The 23,232-nt window shown below is 32.0% G+C and overlaps 2 long non-coding RNA genes across 3 annotated transcripts; one reads left to right on the top strand and one right to left on the bottom strand.

Moving 5' to 3' along the window:
- The first annotated feature begins 5,817 nt into the window (after window positions 1-5,817).
- LOC111920819 (uncharacterized) lies at window positions 5,818-7,099 on the top strand. Of its 2 annotated transcripts, XR_002860007.3 has the most exons (5): window positions 5,818-6,121; window positions 6,188-6,240; window positions 6,351-6,416; window positions 6,497-6,557; window positions 6,823-7,099. It is a non-coding gene; the product is annotated as an uncharacterized LOC111920819 (long non-coding RNA). The 2 variants fall into 2 exon arrangements; XR_008230649.1 differs by having other exon boundaries at window positions 5,818-6,240.
- A 6,702-nt stretch (window positions 7,100-13,801) lies between these two features.
- On the bottom strand, window positions 13,802-22,224 carry LOC122196822 (uncharacterized). The gene is made up of 3 exons (XR_006188979.2): window positions 22,111-22,224; window positions 14,163-14,369; window positions 13,802-14,073 (listed from the first exon to the last, which is right to left on the bottom strand). It is a non-coding gene; the product is annotated as an uncharacterized LOC122196822 (long non-coding RNA).
- Between the last annotated feature and the right edge of the window lie 1,008 nt (window positions 22,225-23,232).

Here is a 23,232-nt window from a genome sequence, read left to right as displayed (position 1 = left end):
ATGTCATGGTCGATTCATAGTTTCAAGTTATTTGATTTTTGAATTCAAGTGAATCATATCGATTAAATTAAAGTTCTTATCTGAATTTCATGGTCGATTCATGGTCTACAACAACCGTTAGCTAATTGATTTCTTCACATTCTCTCCATCTTTTCTAATTTCTCATTCTTTTCACAATTTCAGAAAAACCGAATGTTCTTTCCCTACTTGTTTTGATTTCGTTTGTCTGTTATAGAACTGAGAAGCTAATCAGGTTATTTGGTTTTTTTTTTTTTATGAAGCTGTGTAATTCCTTGTCCAACACCTATTATTGAACAGAGAAAACATGTCTTAGTTTCTTGTTAAATTGATAGAACAGAAAACATGTTGTGGTTTTGTTGTTTTGCTATCAATATATGTCATTTTACTTTTTTGCTATCTATGAAATATGTATATTGTTTTTCTGTTTTACAGGAAAATGCATCGACTTAGTTTAACAACACGCAATCGTAGACAAAGACAAACTTCATTGATTTTAAGTTATATTTTTTGTGGTAACATTATTGGGATGTGTATTTAAAGAATTTTATATGAAGTCATTTGCATGATTTTCACATTATATTGACACAGACACTCAATCAATTAAATTAAATTTATTATTTTTATAATTTATGTAATGTATCTTTACATATAAATTAAAAAAGAAAGTAAATTTAAGCAATACAGACAGAAAGGGCAATTCTATCATTTTACATGGATTCCAATTTCAATTCCTACGAACCAACCAAGATCTGGAATTAAACCCAATTCCATTTCCTGCCAACCAAACAGGACATGAAATTGGATTCAAATTCCTGATAGATTTCTTTTTCAATTCCAAATGCAATTCCTTCAGAAACATTCTGCGAACCAAAGAGACCCTCAGGGGATTTTCTATGTACTCCATTCTAGAATGTACACCTCTTTTTGTCTTTTTGTTGATTTATTTTTTTTATTTTTTGTTGTTTTTTGCACGTTTTGTTTTTTTCGTCTTTTTTTTGTTATTATTACATAATATTAAACAAATTAAAATCTCATTATTATTATTATTATTATTATTATTATTATTATTATTATTATTATCTTTTTCCTTTTAAACTGTTTGGATGTTATATTTTTTTTATCGAATTAAAAAAATGATCTTTTTAATGACATTAAACGATGTTAATGCTAATTTTTGTTAATTTAGGAGTTTCATCATATAAATCATGTCAACTACAAATTAAATTTATTTTTTAATTATTAATAGAGAATTAGAGATGATTATAAATATTAAAACAAAATTATGAATTTTAAATATTACCCTTAAAAAAATGAACAATTTCTAAAGATTGTCAGTATAGCGTTATTATTAAACATACAATGTTATTATTATACAAATTAAAATTAAACATTAAAAAAATTAAAATTTTACTTTCGATTGAGCATGATACAACATAAGCATACAATGTTACAAATTAAAATTTTATATTTTACTAATTATCTGATACGTTAACTCTTTCAGGACGACGATTATTGCATGGTCTATATGGTGGTACATAAACATTCAATCGAACGTGATACAATGTTTGTCATCCAGTAGAGCGTGTTGATTTGTGTATATTCCATATCCAAGAAACATTAGCCATTAGATGACCCTCTTGTAAATCAACCTTAACATAATGAAAATCATTAAGGAGGGCGATATTTATAATTGAATGATTTGGGAAATCTTGTGGACCACTCCAAAGTGGGAAAGACGTTGACGATTAGAGCTTGATTAAAAAATGAACAATAACACCATACTTATTAGCAATTAGAATACCACTGTCAGGCATAATCATCAAATATTTTCGAATCATAGGTGTTCCATAGAAATTCAACGTTTCACTAATGGTATTTATGTCATTTGCAAAAATCACTATGTAATCATCAATGTGCATCAATAACTCTCCGTATAAGTCCGTCCAAATTTGATGCCAATAGTCTTCACTATAACCAAGAGCAACAACTACCGCCCGAAATCCACAATGTCCATCTCCTTCCACATTTTGTATGCTTGACACATATGGTTGAAATTCACTTGAAGTATCATCCATAAGTGCATGGTCGAAGTATGATCTTTGATACGTTGGTTCCTAGTTGAACATTGAAGATTCTCCAAACGAATACGTATTGTGCCTCTCCAGTTCGGGTTGTTGGTTTAAATCAAACATATTAGACCCCAAATAATCTGGTGCATACGTAGAAAAGCTACATCTATGAGGATCTTGATTTGGCGGAACCGGAGGTTTTGCTTGTGATGGTTTTGTACTTGCTCATGGACGTCCACAGGTATTTGTACGAACAACAGGCTCAGAAGTCATAGTAGGTGATGACTTCCATGTATTCATCATTTTTAAGGATAATTAGCCTTCACATCATTTGACTGATTATTGTAGCTTTTCTTTAAAAGGTCTGATTCATCATATCGAGTGACCGGCACAACTTTCTCTACTTTAAGTCTCCTAAAAAAATCAATTGACTCCAAGGGTATTTGTCGTCCCGTATTGTAATAAACTATAATTTCGTGGGCACAAGCCAACCCACAAGTACGACATAGTTTACACACACAGTTGGTCTGAGTTATATTTTGAAATTTTGGTCGATCTAATGTGGCATCCATCATTAATAATTGTTTGTCTTATATATGACATCCATCATTAACATTTGTGGAAATGCACACCATATATTCAATGATGTTTGATGAACAAAAAACAAGTTTTACAACTCATTGATCGTGTCATCTGTTTGAAACTCATATATATATATATATATATATATATATATATATATATATATATATATATATATATATATATATATATCATTTTGATTGCAAAATTTCAAATACAACTTGCATTTTGTAACGACCATAAAATTTTAGCCAAATTAAAACATGTTATCTCATTCAAAAACCATTAAGTTCATACATCTTGTTTTCAAAATAGTTTAAACATCAGAGTATCTCCCAGAACTATATCACATAAATCATAAAACATGAGGAACGGTACGATCATGCCTTCGTCTTGCCACGATCTCCTGAAGTACCTTAAATAATACACTGAATTGTAAGCCCGAAAGCTTAGTGAGTTACCCCCAAAATATCAACCACACATAAACATACTCATAACATATCACAAATAGAACAGCCATGCACATCGGGTCTATTGTGTGACTGGTCCGCCCGCACTGGGCCTTCAGTCCACCTGGTCCACCCTCCGAGTCTATCTATGTACATCGAGTCTACAGTGTGATTGGTCCGCCCGAACCGGGCCTTCAATCCACCTGGTCCACTCTCTGAGTCTACAGTATGACTGGTCCGCCCACACCGGGCCTTCAGCCGGCCTGGTCCACTCTCCGAGCCTCGACACGTCTGGTCCGCCCTCTTGGGGCCTTCAGCCTATCCGAACCGCTCGTTGGGCCTTCGGAATATCTGGTCCGCCCTGGGTATGTTGGCCTACAACACAAAGCAGGACCCGCCTCAACCCAAACCCCGTCAAACAACCATGTGCACATAAAATAATTAATCACATAACAAATCCTTAACCAGACAAACAGTCTAACAGATCACATAGCATATCAACATCCTAACCAGGATTTTGACATAACCGGTCACTAGCATAACATCACCCTATATACCGGGTACCGACCTTAACTAGGTCAATAACATAACATTACCCTAAATACCGGGTACCGACCTTAACCAGGTCACTAACATACCACTATCCTAAATACCAGGATGCAGATCTAGCAAAGCAATAACATAACAAACAATACCCGAATTTCCATCCGATAAAGGGCCGACCTTGGTGCCGTAGACCCTGTCGATATAGTGAGGATAACCCACTTGCAATTGTCGACTGAAGAGATAAGACCAAGCTGCTCCGACCACCGACACGAACTTCACCACATAACACTACCAAAGAACCAATTCCATAAATATCAGAATTACCAAAATACCCTTGGAAGTCAAACTGGTCAACTCTTGGTCAAAGTCAAAGTCCTCAGTCAAAGTCAACCTTCCTGGTTGATTCTACTCGTCGAGTCAACCCGTCGACTCGCCGAGTTCCCATTCCCAAAAAACTCTCATAACACAACTTAACTCGCCGAGTCGCCCCAAGACTCGTCGAGTCCAACGATCTCTGAGTCCCATCATGTCCGACTCACCGAGTCGCCAACCAACTTACTTAATCCAAGGCTTTAACCAAAAGAGGTTGGGGTTCTGCGACCTGACTCGCCAAGTCCAAGAACAGACTTGCCGAGTCCAAGGCAATCTTCAACAGACTCGCCGAGTTGTTCTTCCAACTCGCCGAGTCCTTGCACATGTTCATACAACTCGTCGAGTATACCCACGTGACTCGCCAAGTCTCTCCAGTTCTCAATCCATTCAGAGGCTTTTCGAGCCATGCAGGGGCTCCAGTCCATAGATCCACCCTTCTACAATCTAACCGTCATATAAAGTTGCAAACTTTACGTGAAAACCAAGGAGATATAGGCCCAAAACACACTAGGGCTTGGGTTTTAGACAAAGGGGCTTCACCAAAAACTCAACGACTGAAACTTTATGACATTCTAGGCCATCATAAGTTAGCAACCTCAGATCTAAACTCCAACCCGAAATAGATCTCAAACAAGCTAAGGAACTCCACATCAACCACTAAGGATGAATCAAAAAGGAAATTAGCTTAAGATTATTGCTTCTTACCTCTAAAATGTACCCAAACAGATGTAGATCCCAGATCCACACAATCCCCTTGATGCTAGCCTCTAATTCCTCAAGCTCTTTCCACCAAATTCCTATTCCAAACTCCAATCTCCTCAACAATGAAGCCTTACACGAAAATTAGGGTTTCTGGAACTCTCAGGGGGATTAGGAGGCTGGGAGAAGGACATAAAGTCCTTTAAATAGGGTGCAACCCTCAGGATTAGGGTTTTCTCTCTTCATTACCAACTCGTCGAGTCCAAGCCGCTGACTCGGTGGGTTGGCCACTTAAACCGCGACAGAATCCCGCTCCGACTCGGCGAGTAAGCAGACCTACTCGTCGAGTCCCTTTCCTAAATTTAAACTTTTTTCCCTTCGCTGAACTTCTGAAATTTGGGGCGTTACACATTTCGCTTCGACCTGCACGCATTTGTGATCGATATTTTTCTCGTGCCCTATAAATGGTATCTATTGTACTTACATTATGTTCATTTTGACTCTTTAAGGTCGAAAGAATATTGTATGGAGGGACATCATTATCAGTCATGTCTTCCAGCATATGATGCTCATCTTCAGTCAGCCGTTTTGCAAGTGCATGACCCTCCATATACATTGTAGGGTCATGATTATATTCACCATTTTTAACCGTCAAGGTCCAATAATCATAAGTTATAATAATTTCCGACCAATTCAAAGGGACCTTTTTTTGTCCCCGTATTTCTGCCAGATGTATTTGTATCTCTATAGACACCACTTTGATCACAAACTAAAATGATTTTTAAAACATAGCCTCCACTTGTTTTCACTTTTGACTTCTTTGTTATGACCACATATCCAAGAGTTTGTGCCACATTGTCAAACCACTCCTTCAAATTTTCACGAATGTCAAACACCTAACAAATAAAATACATATCTGGCCAGTTTGAAAATTGTCTCGACGTATTAATCCTATCCTAATAAAAGAATCCTACTACGACGTGTCATCTCCTTATTCTACTTTACACGAAAGTTAAATTACACATTTACCATCTACCCTTCAATGCTTCGATGTGTAACACTTTAAAACTTTACATATTGAAGCCTAGAAATCAGCCACCTCGTCAGCTATTCTCTTAACTTTATCTCTTATTAAAACCCTAATCCGTTTCCCACCATCATCGGCTTCCCTTTCTCTCTTTCTCCCGACTCTAATATATTCACCAGCACGATTTCTGCCATCGCCTTTCTTTCACCATCACCTAACACAATGGTCCTTTGTTCTTTCTAAAAACCCTAGAAGCCACTCAGTCATTTGCTTCCCTCCCTGCTGTTTGATACTTCCGATTGGCTTCACTTAACGTCGTTGCTTCCCTCTTGTCATTTTTGCTTCACACAGATTTGGTACTTTTGATATCCTGATGCTTTTCTTGAAAAAAAATTGAACGCTTATTTTTTTTACGGTTTCAGATCAATGAAAAACGATTTCAAGCATCCTTATCTTCACAATAGCCTTACAGAAGGTATTTTTTACATGATTTGAATGAAAATTCTTGATTAGTTTAAGTATTTTGATTAGTTGTAAGTGTTTCTTGATGCAATTATTTTTGGAATTTTGATCATTATCAAATAGAAACTATGGAACAAGCATTGAAGCCGAACACAATAGCATTTTTTCACTTTTTGGAGACCAGATCAGGTAGTATATTTATTACATTTGCTTCCAATATGCTTTTTATACACACAATCATGAAGTTTTTATCTTTCATTGATGTGTAGCAAGCTGAGAATGTGAGAAAACATGTTGATCTACAAGTGGAAGAATATTGGGGTGAAAAAGGTGTTGATTTTTAGAATGCTAATAATTGGAAGAAGCATCAATATGAAAACATTGCGATTTAAAAAAGTCTACTTCTAATTGAGAAAATTAAAGGCCACCTCTCTCGGTGCTCTTAAAACCCAACTCGATTTTCCATTCAAATTCAATTGTTTCAAATTACAAATTTATCTTCAACCTCCCCCTATTTCCAAGTATGTCTCCCTCGATCGCTTTCTTCATCTCTTCATATATTTTCATCTTTTTTTTTTTTTTTTGTTATTTATAGGTTTTGCATCTTAGCAACGAAAATTGAATCTTCTCACGTCCAACAACTCGTGCTATTGGACCTTATGCCAAAAATCATTACTTTGTGGCAGAAAAAAAATACTACATAATTGGTTACCAATTGCGGGATTGTTCTTTTTGCTATCTTATGTAAAAAAGAGTAAGTACGTTGCTATTATTTCTTAATCAATGTAAGTATATTGCTATTATAGTTAAGTTTTTCTCATGTAAATGATAATTATACTCAACTTATAACAAGTATTACAAATTGAAATTCATTTGTTGTAATTTAATGAATTATGTATATCAATATTGTATTTATGAAGTACCAGATTTAACATGAAAGTATCTATCAACTATTATGTATCGTAAGTTTGGAATAACTCTCTCTCTTATTTATTTGATACAATATAGAAGAAAAACAACACCAAATCCATATTTAAGGTATTTGTCAAATCCTAAGCCAAAACAATTTTCTTTGTCATAAACCTCTGTAAATTTTAGGGTCTCAGTCAAATCCAAAGCCAAAGTCATGAGATTCTTCTATAGAAGAATTTGGTGGCTCCTTAAACGCAAGAAACATAATTATTTTCTAAAATTTCTCATTTTACCTTCAAATTTTCAATTTGTGAACCTTATTTTGATTTATTTTCCATCTATTGGTAACATGGAAATCATTTTTCCAAAGTAAAGCCGTATGATGATATATGCTCATTCTTTTGGACGTTGGGGTCATTATTGTTGTTTATCTTGGCTTCCTACTTATTCTAGGTATTAGTTATAAATAATTTTAATTTTTCCAAAAATAATATAATAGTAGTTACATTTTTTTTCAAAAAAAAGAGTTAAAAATAATTACATGTGTTGTTATGTGCATTTTGCACACAAGTTTTGATTATGATTATAGTGAGGAGTTGGGCTATCTTACATCAGCTGCATGGGTATTCCTGTAAACCAGAACCTTTTCTTTGTTTTCGTTATTATCTATAGTTTTCTAGAGTTTTATAGACAACTTAAAATGAAAACTGTTGCAGTTTGAATAAAATAAAAGGTGTCTTTTGGATTTTGGTTGCAGTTTGAATAAAATAAATGGTGTGATTTAGTGTTAAGTGCAAGAAATAGCAACATACTTATTGTTAAATGCAAGATATCAAATTCTTATTATTTTTGTCATTGATATTTTTTATATGTATTTTTATAGTTTATATTTATGAGATGAAAACTATTTTAAAGAGACAATATGTATACCAAAGATTGATTGAATGTGTATACCAAATAATTATTAAACTTAATCACAATTACAAAATTAATTCAAATTAATAATTAACTACACATCAATTAATTAAGGAATTTGGGTTGTTAATTAGAGAAAGGAGTGAACAAAATAACAAATTTCACACTAACCTGTCATTAGTTAACTCATGCATAATATCATAATTTATTTTCTTATAACGTAGTTTATGGGAAATAAAAATATTTTCCCTTTTATATGGAAAAAATTGTTGTTTTACAAAAATATTGTATTATGAAATATGTTATAAGATGGTAAATTTGAAAATTGGCATGGTATTGCAAAAAAAATTGAAAAACAATGTTTGAGATGCAAATGTTTTAAAAGTAAGACTTTGTACTTTAAATGTTTTAGAAAACAATTTTCTAAAACATTTCAAAACTACAAATCATTTTAAAATGCGTATTTTGTATCTAGATTCTAGAACTCGTGTACTAACGAAATACTATTTGCCAAAAAAACTTGCAATTATTATCTTGTAAACCTAAGCCCTAATACTTTTTTATCCCAAAATCGTGAATGAGCTTATATAGACATTTTAGATGTTACTCCATCCAATTTGGTTTAACAACTATCCAAATTATGGGAGAGCCTTTACAAGAACTCATAAGTATTTCTACATGTCTTACCATAACTGGTTTATCTAAAAATATATAAGGCTCATATTATTGTCTTACATATTATTACTATTGACATGTTTTTCAGATGACGAATCGAAATAGATGAACTTAATCCTTAAATATGATGCTTTTGGAAGAACAAAGATGATATATATTTTAGTTATTTTGAAAAATATATCTTTATTATTTAGAATATCTACAAATACCAAGTCACTAACTACATATTATTTTTGTTATTATAAGTTGTCAACATGAGTATGAGTATTACATGGGTTTCGCATATTAATATCTATGATTATATTTTACTTTCATTTATATCACTCTTATAACATTCAACTTTTTAGGTTTTTCTTTTCTTAATTTTAACTACTCACTATAAACTCATAAGACAAAACTTTTATCTTTGTAAATCAATAAAATTTTATAAATATTTGATTAGTCATTATGATTTTAAAATATTAATTTTGTTGTTCTTTCTTACCCGTGGTTTCCACAGGTTGTAACCTAGTATACAAAACTATAAATAACAATACAAACCTGATCAATTTTAAATTTCATCATATGATTCAATTGTTGTAGGTGACTTCAAAAATAAGGGGGTGCATAAAACAACACAATATTTTTAGCATTTGGCTATAACAAACTTAAAAGGTGACTTCTTTTTTAAATTATATTTTTTTGGGAAACGGTATAATCTGAGAGGCTCAAGTCAATTCGTAATAATGCCTACATGAAATGTCAATTATAGAATACTAACGATATTTTAGTTGTGTTATGGTTTAGACACAAACCTCCTGTATGAAATTCCACACTTTAGTAATTAAGTTGAGGGGCAAAACGTGACTTATTATCATAAAATCTTTCTTGATGGTCAAAATTTCTAGGTGTGAGACCCATGTATTACATGGGTTTATTTAAAAAAAATTAAATATAAAATTTTAACAATTTGAAAAGTTTGAATTTATAAAAAAAAAATTAGAAATCTTTTGAATTATTAAAATTAATAAGACTTTAATGTATTAGATATATTACATATATAAACCCTTTTTAATAAATAACTTACATATATATTACCTTACATATTAAATGTGGAATTTTAATTTAATGAAATGAAAAATACAATAAAATGACAAGTGGAAAATAGAAAATTTTAAAATGTTAGAAAATGCCATGTGTCCAAATGAAGGAGAAAATGACATGTGCCGAAAAAAAACTTTCATTTATTAGAGTATATATATATATATATATATATATATATATATATATATATATATATATATATATATATATATATATATATCACCTCTTCTAATAAAACACTCTTAAACCTGCCACGTGGCTATTTTTTATACCTCTACTTTGACACGGAGCACCTTCTCCTTAATCATTCTCTCTATTTCCCGCCCACCCCGACCCTTATCAACTATGGAATCATCTATTTATTCCCTAAAATCACGCAATTGTTTCCTCTAATTTCGGTTTCTTGGTTTTAGTAAAATATTCAAATTTAAAATACCCACATCATGCATCAAATGGAAACCTTCAATTCAACCTTATGGTTAAATGGTTTTGCGGGTGATCTCTATCGTGACGACGATGTTTTGTGATTTTTAAATTGATGCAGCTTATAAAGTCACTTCCACCCATCTTCCTTTGTTGATCGTTTCTTTGATGTTGTAATGAAAGGGAATAAACCCTAATTTTAGCAAGCGACCTCCTTTTGATTCCATTCCAAGTAAATTTTTAATAAATTCATCGATGTCGATTTGTGTTTTTCTTCCTCTTAAATCTCTTATATAAATTCTCAGAGGCTCATAACATCTCTCATCTCTCATATCAGATAAACATCAGTCGGTTCCTATTTGCATATTCAAATTATTCAAATATTCAAATCTCATAAAATCAATCTTCGATCGTTTCCTATTTTTTAGATTCAATCCCTAAAATCCTCAATTAAATTATCAGTTTCCAAACTTATATAAAGATGTCTCTTCTGGCTCTTTCTCTCTCATCAAATGTGATGATTTCTTCCGCCACCAAATCCCCACCAGGTTCGATTATTTATTTGTATTTCGATTTTTAGCCCTAAATGATCTGTGTTGCTTGAACTAGGTTCGATCGGTTTTGGTTGGTCTATTTGGTTGGTCTATTGGCTTGATCATTTTTATCCATAAATCGATTTGTTTTGCTTGGATAAGGTTCTATTTTTTGTCATATAATGTTTGATTTTTTTTTTCAATATCTCAAGCTTGATATTTTTTTGTTGATAATGAGAATGAAAAACAGATACTTATCGACGGCAGTATTTGTGTGTTATATCTATGATAATTTTCTCCTTTTAGGCTCCAATATCTCTTGTTCCTTAACCTCTGGATTATCGGAAGCTTCAAAATCATTGGGTTTTGCGACATGATAGCATGGGGAGTTCGGAAAATGGGAAGCAACATATAGAGGAACTTGAGATGTTTCTGGAGTTTTAATTTGTTGACATTGACAGCACCCTTAATAGGCTCACATAGGTATTTATTTCAATTTATTTTCTTTTTGTATATCAGTTGACTTGCTAAATTAAGTACTTTTTGTGATAAATGTGGGAATTCTTTAACCCTATATGTAAACTTAGAGTTGTTGTTTAGCCCTTAGTTAATTACTCAAACTGTTGAAACAATCATGATTTATTTACCCAAAAATCCTATGTTTCTAAGATTTTGTTTCAGTAATGTACCTTGCTTTTGATTTTATTACATGATAGTTTTATTTCCATATATATGCGTGTTGCTGATTCTGAAGCTAAAACAGATATAAAACTCCCCCTCAACATTTCCCCGATTCTATTAAGTTTTATGATAAAAAATAATATAATATTGAAATTGATGGTTTCCTTATAATGTTTTCTTGTGGACTTTGTTTATATGCACCTTGATTTTGTTAAGTTTTATAGCATATGTTGATCAAGTTGTGATTATCAATTATAATGGCTCAATTTTGATATACATCTTGCAAGAAGTAGATGGTCATATTCGTCGGTCAAGAATTTGAAGAAACAGAAAAGGAGATCTCAATGTATTTCTAGGATTCAAATCAAATGTACTCACTTCTTCTTTCTTTGATTAAATATCATTCTGTCTTAATTGCTCTCTAAAGGCATTAATGACATAGCAAGTCTGCCAAGTCGTCTATCACTAACATAATTTCCTGAGGCTAAGTCTTTCTAATATGTAGTGAATTTCTAGGATTAAGAAGTTGTTTACGTTGGTGTTGCGACAAAAAACTTATCTTGCGAAATATATGCTTTTGTAATGTATTGGAATCTAGATAAAAGAATATTATGTTGTAGTTGGGGATCATGAGAATTGAACATTCCGAAAATGTTTTTGGATTGTGGTTCAATGGTAACATAAAAACATAAAGAAACAAGCACAAAAAGATATTGTAGGTTACCTGTCGGTTATGATTTGTGGTATCGCTTTTGTGATTTTCTTTGAGAATGTAATAGCATGAATCCAATTACTAAATTATCTTCATAAAAATTGTACTTGATTGTACAGAGTCAAAATATAGAAAGCATGTTAGGTTATTTAGGGGTAACCGGGTGACCATGAAAAAAGGCATATACTATCTTTTTGTTGCCGGTTTTAAAGTTTGATGGCTCATGCAACAATGGACATTTTTTTGTTAAGGATAAATGTGTGAAAAATGTTTTAGTAGTAAACTGCAGGTATGTTGTGATTTTGGCTATCTTTCATTCTTTTAATTCGGGGCAACCATTTTTTTGTTAAGGGTAAATGTGTCAATAATGATTATTATTCAAGATTTGAATTAGTAGATCATAAACTCTAGGTTTGATGCTTTCTAATTTTTGCTTTTTATAGCAACCTTGCTAAGCCACCCTTAAAGTTTATATACAAGAGAAAGGGTAAAATAGAATATGTAGGCTAACTATTTGCATCTACAATATCTGAGGACATTTTGGTAATTTTTATTTGGTTGTTATTTATTGTCCGTGTAGTGGAAACCCACAATATTGTTAAAATATGTTATCCAATTTCTTAATTCAAGAACTCGTAGAATTATCATATGAATTTTGAAAGGAATAACATTAACTGGGAATAAAAAACTTATAGATGAAGGAAGAATTGAACTGAAGTTGATCTTGAGTGAAATATAGATTGCCTGGATTAAACAAATGAATTTTAGATTTAAGTATAGTAATCAAGTACACTTTATATAGGAAGAAAATGGAGCCTTGAAGTTTCTCTTCTCATATTTTGAATTGTTTTCCATACCTTTTCTCTGTAAGAGTAATTCGAAAAAAAGCCTTTAATGTATTTATTTTCAAGTGATTGGCATGTGGACATTTTAGTTGTGTTTTTTATTAGATACTATGGTTTTCTTATTATCTAAGGTTTTTATTTATCTATTTATTTCTTTATTTATAATTTGTCCTCTGCTTAATGATATAATTAATTTTTTTTTTTGGTCAAATATCATTTTGAAACCATTTTAAATATTAATTAAAAATAACAATGATATATTTATGAATAAAACATATAATGTTGTATAAAAATAAATGTTTGTAAGTTTATGATTAATGATTACAATTTTCGTAGTTTCTATGTTATTTTTATTTTATCAACCGTGTCGTACACATGTTATATATATATATATATATGATTGACAAACTTCTAGAACATGGTCTTCTTAAATGATCATTTTAAAATGTGACTGAAATGTCATAACTATCATCGTTGTATAAAGTGAATTTTATTTTAATATTGCAATAATACCAACAATATTAAAAACAATTATTTATATGTCTTATCATGTTCTTTAAAATAAATTGTTTTCTTTGGTTACAATTTTTATTGTAATTAATAAATTCATTATCTTAACGAAACTTAGAACATGATAAAATTTATGGTTACAATTATCTTAAACATTTTAAACTAATTTTTATAAAAACAAAATACTTTAAAATGTAATTGATTACGAACGTTTTTGATACATGATAAGTTATATCTTAAAAATGTAATGCCTAAACAGCAACTTAAAAAGGTTTCTTAACCGAATGATCGAAGACAAAATCTTATGATATTTGAAGTTTTTGAAGGTGCAGTGTATGATATATTTACATATTATATTATAATAAGATTTGCAAATAGAAAAAAAGATTAAAAAAAAAGGATGATTTGGTAGACAGATCTTCTGCACGACGTATCGCATCGGGATTTGATGTTATCAACATTTTGATTCTCTTCTGATTCCTCACTCATCTTTGCAACTGTTTAAATAACCATGGTCGCTTCTCCATTAACAGAAGCTCAAAGCAGGATCTCTATCTCTGATAACAGGAAGCGAAAACTCCAAGTTTATGAACGCAAAAACGAGAGATACAGAAGAAGAGACTCGATATGAAGTTGGTGGGCTTACTTATTATCGTAACCGCGTCGCTTCTGGTTGTGCCGCCAATGCTTCCGCCATTGCCGCCACCGCCGATGATGTTGATGTTCTTTCCGGTGGGGATTCTGGCGCTTCTTATGTTATTGGTGATCCCGCCGGTTGAATATGCGTCAGCTCATCCGCTGAATAAGCAGATTCGTTTCTAGTCGGTTCGATTTGGCAAATCACATTTGTTATCTACATATATTACGAGATATTAGAATGTTTTTTTTCTTTGGATATTGTTTTTGTTACGCAGGATTAATACTTATAATATAAGATAGTATTTGATTTTATTATAAGTTTTATTTTTTGTCATCATTCTTGTAAATATATTAAATGTTGCATCATTTTCAGATGGACTAAAGTAAAAAACCCAATTTGATAAATATACAATCCGGAAGATGTCGAACTCAATATCCAATAACATATACGGATGATTTCAGAAAAAAACTATTATATTTTCTTCAGAAAAACAACTCATATTTCAATTTTTTCTCACATCAATATCTAAAAAATCTTCAAAAACATTCTTTGAAAAAATATATTTTATTATTTTTAAATACAACATAACTTCTAACCATAAAAACAATAATTATTAGGGGTGAGAATGGTATATAAAAAATTGAGTAATACGACCACATGTTAAATTAGAATACAGTTTGATAAAAGAAATTGAATAATTTTTAAATTTTCGTTTATAATTAAAATTAGATAGAATTTCAATAATGGTACTCGTGATTTTCAAAAAAATAACTTCATTTAAAAAAAAAAATAGCAACTTCATGACAATATTGCAAAACGCTATATCACCGGTCTTTATAATTTTCAAATCTTGCATCATTGGTTTTTTTAATTTACACCGTTAACGTATTAAATGCATGCAAAACGATTGATTTACCTTTTTTTTGGTTTTCCCCAGAATTTTGGAAAAAACGTACGCATATTTTAAAATGGAAATGACTTTTGAATAATATAGTTTTTGAAAACTTATTTAAAAAATAGAAAACTGTTAGCAACCCAGTCAAGTTTGTGTTGACTTCATGACCCGTTATAAAAATTACTTGGTGCGGCTGTTTTATTATTTCTACTAAGTTGTAAATAAAAATAATTCAAACAAATAATAAAAAGGTAGATAATAATTTATAATACATTAGAACATCCTCAATCTAACAACAAATTTCATTTTAAAAACCATATTTGATGCAAAAGTGTTCCGGTTCAACACAATTGCTACATAAAAAGTGGATATTAAAATACCAAATATAATGTTATAGTGTTCATTAACACCAACATTGTTGTTGGAACTTTCAACTTTTATACATGGGTGTTTCAACTTTCAACTTTGAATTTGATGTATTTTCAGTTTATTATTTGTATACTGCTATTATATATGTCTTATTTGTTACATGTTATATTATAGTTAAAATTGATATTAAATTATGATATATCTTAAATTTAAATTTTATGTATCAAACGGTATTTTAAAATTTAATATTTTTTAAATATTTAAAACACATTTACATACTTAAAATTAATTATTTATGAAAAATTTTAATTTTGATTATGATTGTCTAATAATACACTTTATAACGTTATTGTTATTTTTGAAATTCTATGCAATTAAGTTGCACAAAAAGTAATATACCTATTTAGTTATTTTTGATGTTAAAGTTGTGTAAGACGCTCGGGTGTGGGCAACGCGGTAGCCGCGTTATCTGACGTGGCATACGCCCTTAACGGCGCCATGGCGCGGAACACCGCCCCAGGGACGCGTTATGCCATGAGATGTTACCACGATAACGAGCCACAACGTGTATAATTCGAACCTTTTTTATTTTTTAGCCGTTGAAAAACGGTAATAATACCGTTGCATACGGTAGAATTAATAAAAAAAAATTACTTTATATATATCAACAAATATGTATATCATTTTACCTCTCTATCTCTATTTATCTATATCCATATCTATTTCATTCAAAAAAAATTACCCTCTATGGATCAAAACCCGAATACCCCTCCTCCGAAGACAAACACATCCACTCCATTGGGTTTTGCAGGATACGAGGGATACATCAACCTTCTAAACTCTCAAAACTCACCACAAATTTCATATTCCGGTAATTTTTTCAATACCACCTCACCCCCAATACAATTCCCTACCTCGCCATTTATGCAACAAAGTGCAAACATTCAACAAAACCTTTTTACCACGTTCGGTCCCATGCGCCAAACAGTCACACAACCCACACCCACGCAAGAACCCGTTGTCGAGACGCAAGCTGGTGGTAGTCAGAGAGCATTAGGAAAAAAAAAGGAAGACCAAAAAAGAAAGGGAAAGAGGTCGTTGTCGGGACGGACGAAACGGAAGCACCTCCAACATGGTGGACACCGGAGGAAGAGCATACGTTGGCGACGGCTTGGTGCGGTACTTCAAAACAACCAACTATGGGGAACGATATGAAGAGAGTTGCTTTTTGGGATGCCGTAATCGTCAAATTTCGCACAATTTTGAACAAGGGTGACACGTATCGCAATAATGATATGCTTAGTGACAAATGGACTCAAATTAGCCGGAAGTGCACCAAATTCAATTCCATATACAACAAACTTTCTTCGCAACGTCAGAGTTGTGTCAATGATTTCGATGTGTTTAGAGCCGCGAGGGAGGAATATCACGTGCAAATGGGGCACGTATTTGAGTATGAAAAAGTATGGGAGTTAGTGAGGAAAGATCCAAAATGGATGAAAACGCCAACATCATCGGAACAACAATCCAAAAGGTCTCGTGGTTCGGGTTCGGTTGACGTTTCTGACGAACACACGAACATCGACCTCAACGCGGACACCGATGAGATCCCGGACGAGTTTGACGACATCGAGGAAATCTCTCCGCCACGACGACCTATGGGACGCGACAAAGCGAAACGCGCTCAACGACATGCGGAGAAGAATGAAATTCGGCTTCGAGAGCACGAGGAAATGAAAAAAAATTCGATGCCCACACAGAAATCGCAAATAAAAGATACGAATTGCAACGGGGGCATTTGGATTTCCTTCGTCAAGAAGCCCAAGAAGATCGCATGTCGAAGGATTTGGCAATTCTTACAACAAACGAAGAAAATTTACCACCGAGACGAGCTGAAGTGATACGGAGGATGAAGGCACAGATAGAGAAAAAATACTTGGGCGAAGAATAGTTTGTCGGTGTTTTTTTTTAATTATTATGACTATCGTGTGTTTTTTTTTCAATGTTTTTTTTTGGTTTGTAATGTTTTTTTTAAGTTTGTATGATGTTTTTAATTTTCTAGTTAATGAAATTATGTTTTATTAATTTATATGTTTTTTTATAAATATATGACATATATTAAAAAAATAAAACGAATTAGAAATATATGAAGTAAATAAAAAAATAAAACAAATTAGAATAATAGAAATTAAAAACATCAAAAAAAAAATAAAAAAAAAAATAGAAAATAGTATGTGTTATTTCATGTTATTTGATATTGTCCATTTTCATTCTTTGTGTTATAATACCAAATTGTGACTAGAATGATGAGGTGGACAATTTAAGTGTGATAACATGTAATAACATGTTGCCCACACCTAGTAGTCTAATGGTTTGAAGATTATCAAAAAAAATATAAAATTTTAACTAATTTTCTAATAATAAATTAAATGGTTTGACTTTGACTGAAGGATATTTTATTAATCGGGGTCGAGACTCGAGACTATCAACACATTGTGTGGACCGTTTGGCATCAACCAAGAGAAAGAAATGATGACTCAACTCTTGAAATGCTCATCATTATTGACTTAAAATTCTTGCTGCTTAACTATTATTCATCAATCAGGTTTACCATTTTGTAATTATTATAATAATAAATTTCCAGTGAAGTTATTAGCTAATCATTTATTGTCACAATTTCCTTTACTTTCAACCGGTTAATAGAGTATTTGTTAGACCATTGGTGTACTCGACACGAGCACCTTTGTTGTTTATGTGGACCACGACCATGACCGTGCACACCACCACGGCCGGTCGTGATCGACCGTGGTCGTGATATCTCGTGTCCCCGACGACGAAATGAAACGACCAATGAGTATTTAATTTGCTTCTTTTGACCGTTTGAATGGTCAAATTGTTTTTTTTTTCAAAAACTTGATACCTATATAAATAAAATCCTCACACTTCTACTTACATTTCATAACATTTCACTCTCATTCTAAACCAAAAAACACATAAAGATTTGGAAGTGTTAACATTTTTTGACTAAGATGATGACGGTGAATTCATCCCGACCTTCTTCAATGTTGTGCAACACATTCACGATGAAGAAAATTCGAATATTGTTCATACAAGGGCGGTTGTCAATCGTGATCGTCAAGCCGTGCACGACTTATTGATACGTGATTACTTCGCCGATAACTGTCTTTCTAATGAAGACACATTCGAACGTCGTTTTCGTCAAATAAGGCGATGTTTTACGTATTAGTAATGTTTTAGAAGCTCGTTATGGTTTTTTCAAACAAAAATCTGACGCTAGTGGAAGAATAGGTTTTAGTAGTATACAAAAGTATGCGGTTGCGCTTAGGTATTTGAGATACGGTATAACATTTAATACATCTGACAAATACTTCTAAGTATCCGAGAGGAACGCAATTGATTGTGTATGGTTTTGCGCATGTGTATATGAGGTTTTTCATCAAGAATATTTGTGTAAACCAACTCCATTTAATATTGAGTGATTATATTCGGCTCATGAAGAGAGGCATGAATTTTTAGGTATGTTTGGTAGTCTAGATTGTAAAATGTCCAAATGCATGATGTGGTTAATTCACTCGAGAAGATATAGGTGAACCAAGTATAATCCTAGAAGCTATCACATCTCAGGATTTATAGATATGACATTCTTTTTTTGGAATCGCGGGGTCTAACAACGACATTAACGTTCTTGGCCAATCTACACTTTTTAACGATCTTTGGACCGGCAAAGCACCTGACATGACGTTCACAATAAATGAACATTCGTACAAATACGGTTACTACCTTTGTGATGGGATATACCCGGATTATTCTACACTTATGAAGGCATATTTGGTTCCTCAAGGTGAAAAGGCAAAGTTGTTCACAAAGAGACAAGAATCAACGAAAAAGGATATCGAGAGGGCATTTTGAATCCTCAAGCAGACGTGGCGTATAGTGAAATCCGCTACACGACTTTGGGATAAGGATAGAATTAAACGAATGGTCCTAACATTTATTATAATGCATAATATGATCATTGAAGATCAAGGTCGAGCGATTTGCACGTACGATCTGGACGACGTCGTCATCCCGCTTGAAGAGTTCGTATCCGGAACAAATGAATTTATATCACGAGTTGTTGAAATTCATAACAGCGAAACGTGTTTCAATCTTCGAGAAGATGTCGCAGATCATTTGTACGAACTCAACATGAACGAAGATTAGTTTTTTTACTTAAGTTTTTTTTTTTTTTTTTTTTTTTTTTTTTTATTTTTTTTTTTATATAAATTAGGTTATTAAGTTAATGTAATGTTTTTTTTATTCTATGTTAATTAAGTAATATAGTTTGAAGTTGTATTTTTATTTTTAATGTTTTTTAATTTTTTGTATTTAAATTAATGTAATTTGGTATTTTAAATTAAAGAAATTAGTATTTAAAAAAATTATATGATTTTTTATGTATTTTTTATTTAAATTTAATTAAAAAAATGAAGTGAAGTGGTGTGTTTAGTGGTAGGTATCCCATGATTAGTGGTAGCGAATGTGGTGAACTGATGATGATGTGACACCCACCATTATAATGGTTAGTGGTGTGTATAACGGATGACCTTAGGAACTATTTTTTAAGTGTTCATTCTATTTTTTTTCTCCATACATAAAAACTTATGATTTATAAAGTTATAAAGTACAATATTCTAAAACATCAATTATTGTGTATAGAGAAATACTATTGTATATGAATCAACTATCATTAATTACACGAATGGTCCCTATGGTTTAGGGTAATTTACGTGTTTAGTCCCTAACTTATTTTTTTAACTCGAAAGGTCCCTACTGTTTGTTTTTTTTACGCATTTGGTCCCTGTCTTACCTAAAAAGACTATTTTCTCCTTGATTTTTTAATTTATTTAAATAAACACTCCCCCAACCCCATCCCTCTAACCTTACATTGCCTACCCCACCATTTTTCCCTATTTAAATAATAATTTTTTTTAAGTAAGACAGGGACAAAGAGCGTAACAAAAACAAATAGTATGGACCAAGTGCGTAACAAAAACAAACAATAGGGACCTTCCGAGTTAAAAACATAAGTTAGGGACCAAACATGCAAATTACCCCAAACCATAGGGACTATTCGTGTAATTTACTCTTTTATTAACATAGAAACAACATACAATGAGTACCAGGCAATATAACATAATATAAATGTAAATATATATTTTTTGAGGCGACTATACGAATCAACTATCATTATTTTACAACATCCTACTTTCATTTCTTCCATTACAATAGTGCACTTTGAAAACTACCCAATAAAAACAATGTCATCCAAATACAAATACAAAACAATTTTTACCACTACAACTTGGTATATTTTTCAAAGTAGAATGTCCTAATTAGGGGTGTAAGGGAGCCGAGCTACTCGTAAGCTACTCGAGATCGAGTTAAACGGGCCTAAATATGAGGCTCATTTATTAAACGAGCTCGAGTCGAGCTTCAATTAGTGGGCTCGCGAGCCTAAACGAGCTTAAACTAGCCTATATATATATATATATATATATATATATATATATATATATATATATATATATATATATATATATATAGAGAGAGAGAGAGAGAGAGAGAGAGAGAGAGAGAGGCTCGTTTAAGCTTGTTTAGGCTCGCGAGCCCACTAAATTGTTCACGAGCCGAGCTCGAGCTTCATTTTAAGGCTCGAATCGAGCACGATGTCCCTCAAAATTAAATGAGCGGAGCTCGAGCTTGGTCAGACTTGGGCTAGGCTCGGCTCGTTTACACCCGTAGTCCTAATGAAGTTTTTTGAATATATAATGTAATGGATTTTTCAAAGTACAATGCATTAATTAGGAAAAACTTGAAAGTACAATGCTACAGTAGAAAGAAACAAAAATAGGATGTGATATTTTAAGGGGCAAATTCCAAGGAATAACATTGTACCTTATATTTTCTTACTGATATAGACAATGCTCTTTATTTTTTACTGGTATAAACAACGTATCTTGTTTTATTACCATAATAACAAAATATGTAAACTCATAATAGCAATGTACGTACATTTCATTACCAATATGGACAACTTAGTTTATTTGTTACATACAGACACTCTATAGGCACTCACTGAGTTACTTTTGTGAAACATACATGCTTGTTTTCCAATATGGAGGGGTTTAGCATTATTACCATTTCATTTCTACCAAGTGTGTGTTCCTGTCCTATATGCAGCTTCATACAACTTTTGCATCCTCTATTGGTCATATATGATATAGTTTTTGGATTTCAATCAAAATGCGATTCTTTTGGCTTCTTAACTAATAAAAATAGCATGATCAAATCTCGCGTGTTGAGCAGCTCCACTTTATCATCATCAAATTAATAATTTATCATATTTAAATTGCCCAAAAACCTAGTAAACACGGGACACTACGAACACAAATGACAAAACACACTTAAATCAAACTTTTTTTTGATCATTTGTTTATATATTATTATATTATATATTAAACCTTGTTTAAAATTCACAGAACCACAAAAAACAACAAAACAGAGAGAAGAATAGTATAATACACTAGAGGGTGGAACTGAACTTTATGTGCATTATCATTTATTTGGGGGTAAATGACTTCAAACCCTAAATTACGCATAAACAAGAATAATAAGATGAAATGTTACCTGTCGATGAAGGAGAAAGACCAACAACGGACGTAGATCATAAATACAACGAAGACATCGGGAAGATGATGTCGAGCAACATAGCAGACCGATTCTGTTATTATCAGACTATCGGAGTAGCGCTTTGTTTCTCTGTTTTCGTGTAGTTATTCGTTTTCCACCCCGCCATTTTTCCCGCCTGCGACATTTGGTCTGGGCTATTTGGGCCGGCCCAAAATAATAACTTAGTTATTACAAAATAGAGACGAATAAATCGGAGATGCTACTATTTTCATATATATATATATATATATATATATATATATATATATATATATATATATATATATATATATATATATATATATATATATATATATATATATATATATATATTAAAATAAACACATTAAAAAGTATTTAGGGTAAATAAATGCTACTACTTTTTATCTATAATTAATGTTTTTAGGATTAGGATTACGGGGGTGACGATAGTACAATCGTTCCTAGACACGCATCTTATTTCGTTTAATTTGTTTAGTCTAATATTAATTAACTTTTATGGAAAGCCGTTCTAATCACGATTCATTGTTAAACTTAAAAATTAAAAACAATCAAAACCTTATATTTATATGAATGATATATTTTGTTCCTGACCCTCGATGAGTAATACTAATTAGGAATAGTATCTATCGGTCCTAGCCACCCACCATGTGGTCCACACCATGTGGTTCTAATGCACTAAAGTATGTATTATGGCCGCACCACTTAGACCACGGCTTAGATGGTGTAACCACTTAGGTTGAAAGCGACTCTCCCACACATATATATACATATACATATACATATACATAGGGTCATGACTCATGATCATATGAAAATAATAAGCATTGTAATAATATGAAATCTACAGTGTAAAGGTATTGAAATGGCAACTTGTTTGGTGTCATTAAACCCAAAAAAATGTGTCATCATTCTTTTGAGCCTTTAATAAGAGTAGGCGTCATAAGACCTAGTTGACACTGAATAAATTTCCAATTAGATATAATATCTCTAGCAGAGGTATCGAAATGGAACCTTCTTTGGTGTCCTCAAACTTAAAAATTGTATCATTTTTAATAGTATTGTTACCCGGATCATTCT

Source organism: Lactuca sativa, chromosome 3 (assembly GCF_002870075.4).
Source record: "Lactuca sativa cultivar Salinas chromosome 3, Lsat_Salinas_v11, whole genome shotgun sequence".
NCBI lineage: Eukaryota > Viridiplantae > Streptophyta > Magnoliopsida > Asterales > Asteraceae > Lactuca > Lactuca sativa.
The sequence above is the reverse complement of the archived record's forward strand: the minus strand, read 5'-3'. Positions and strand labels throughout refer to the sequence as shown.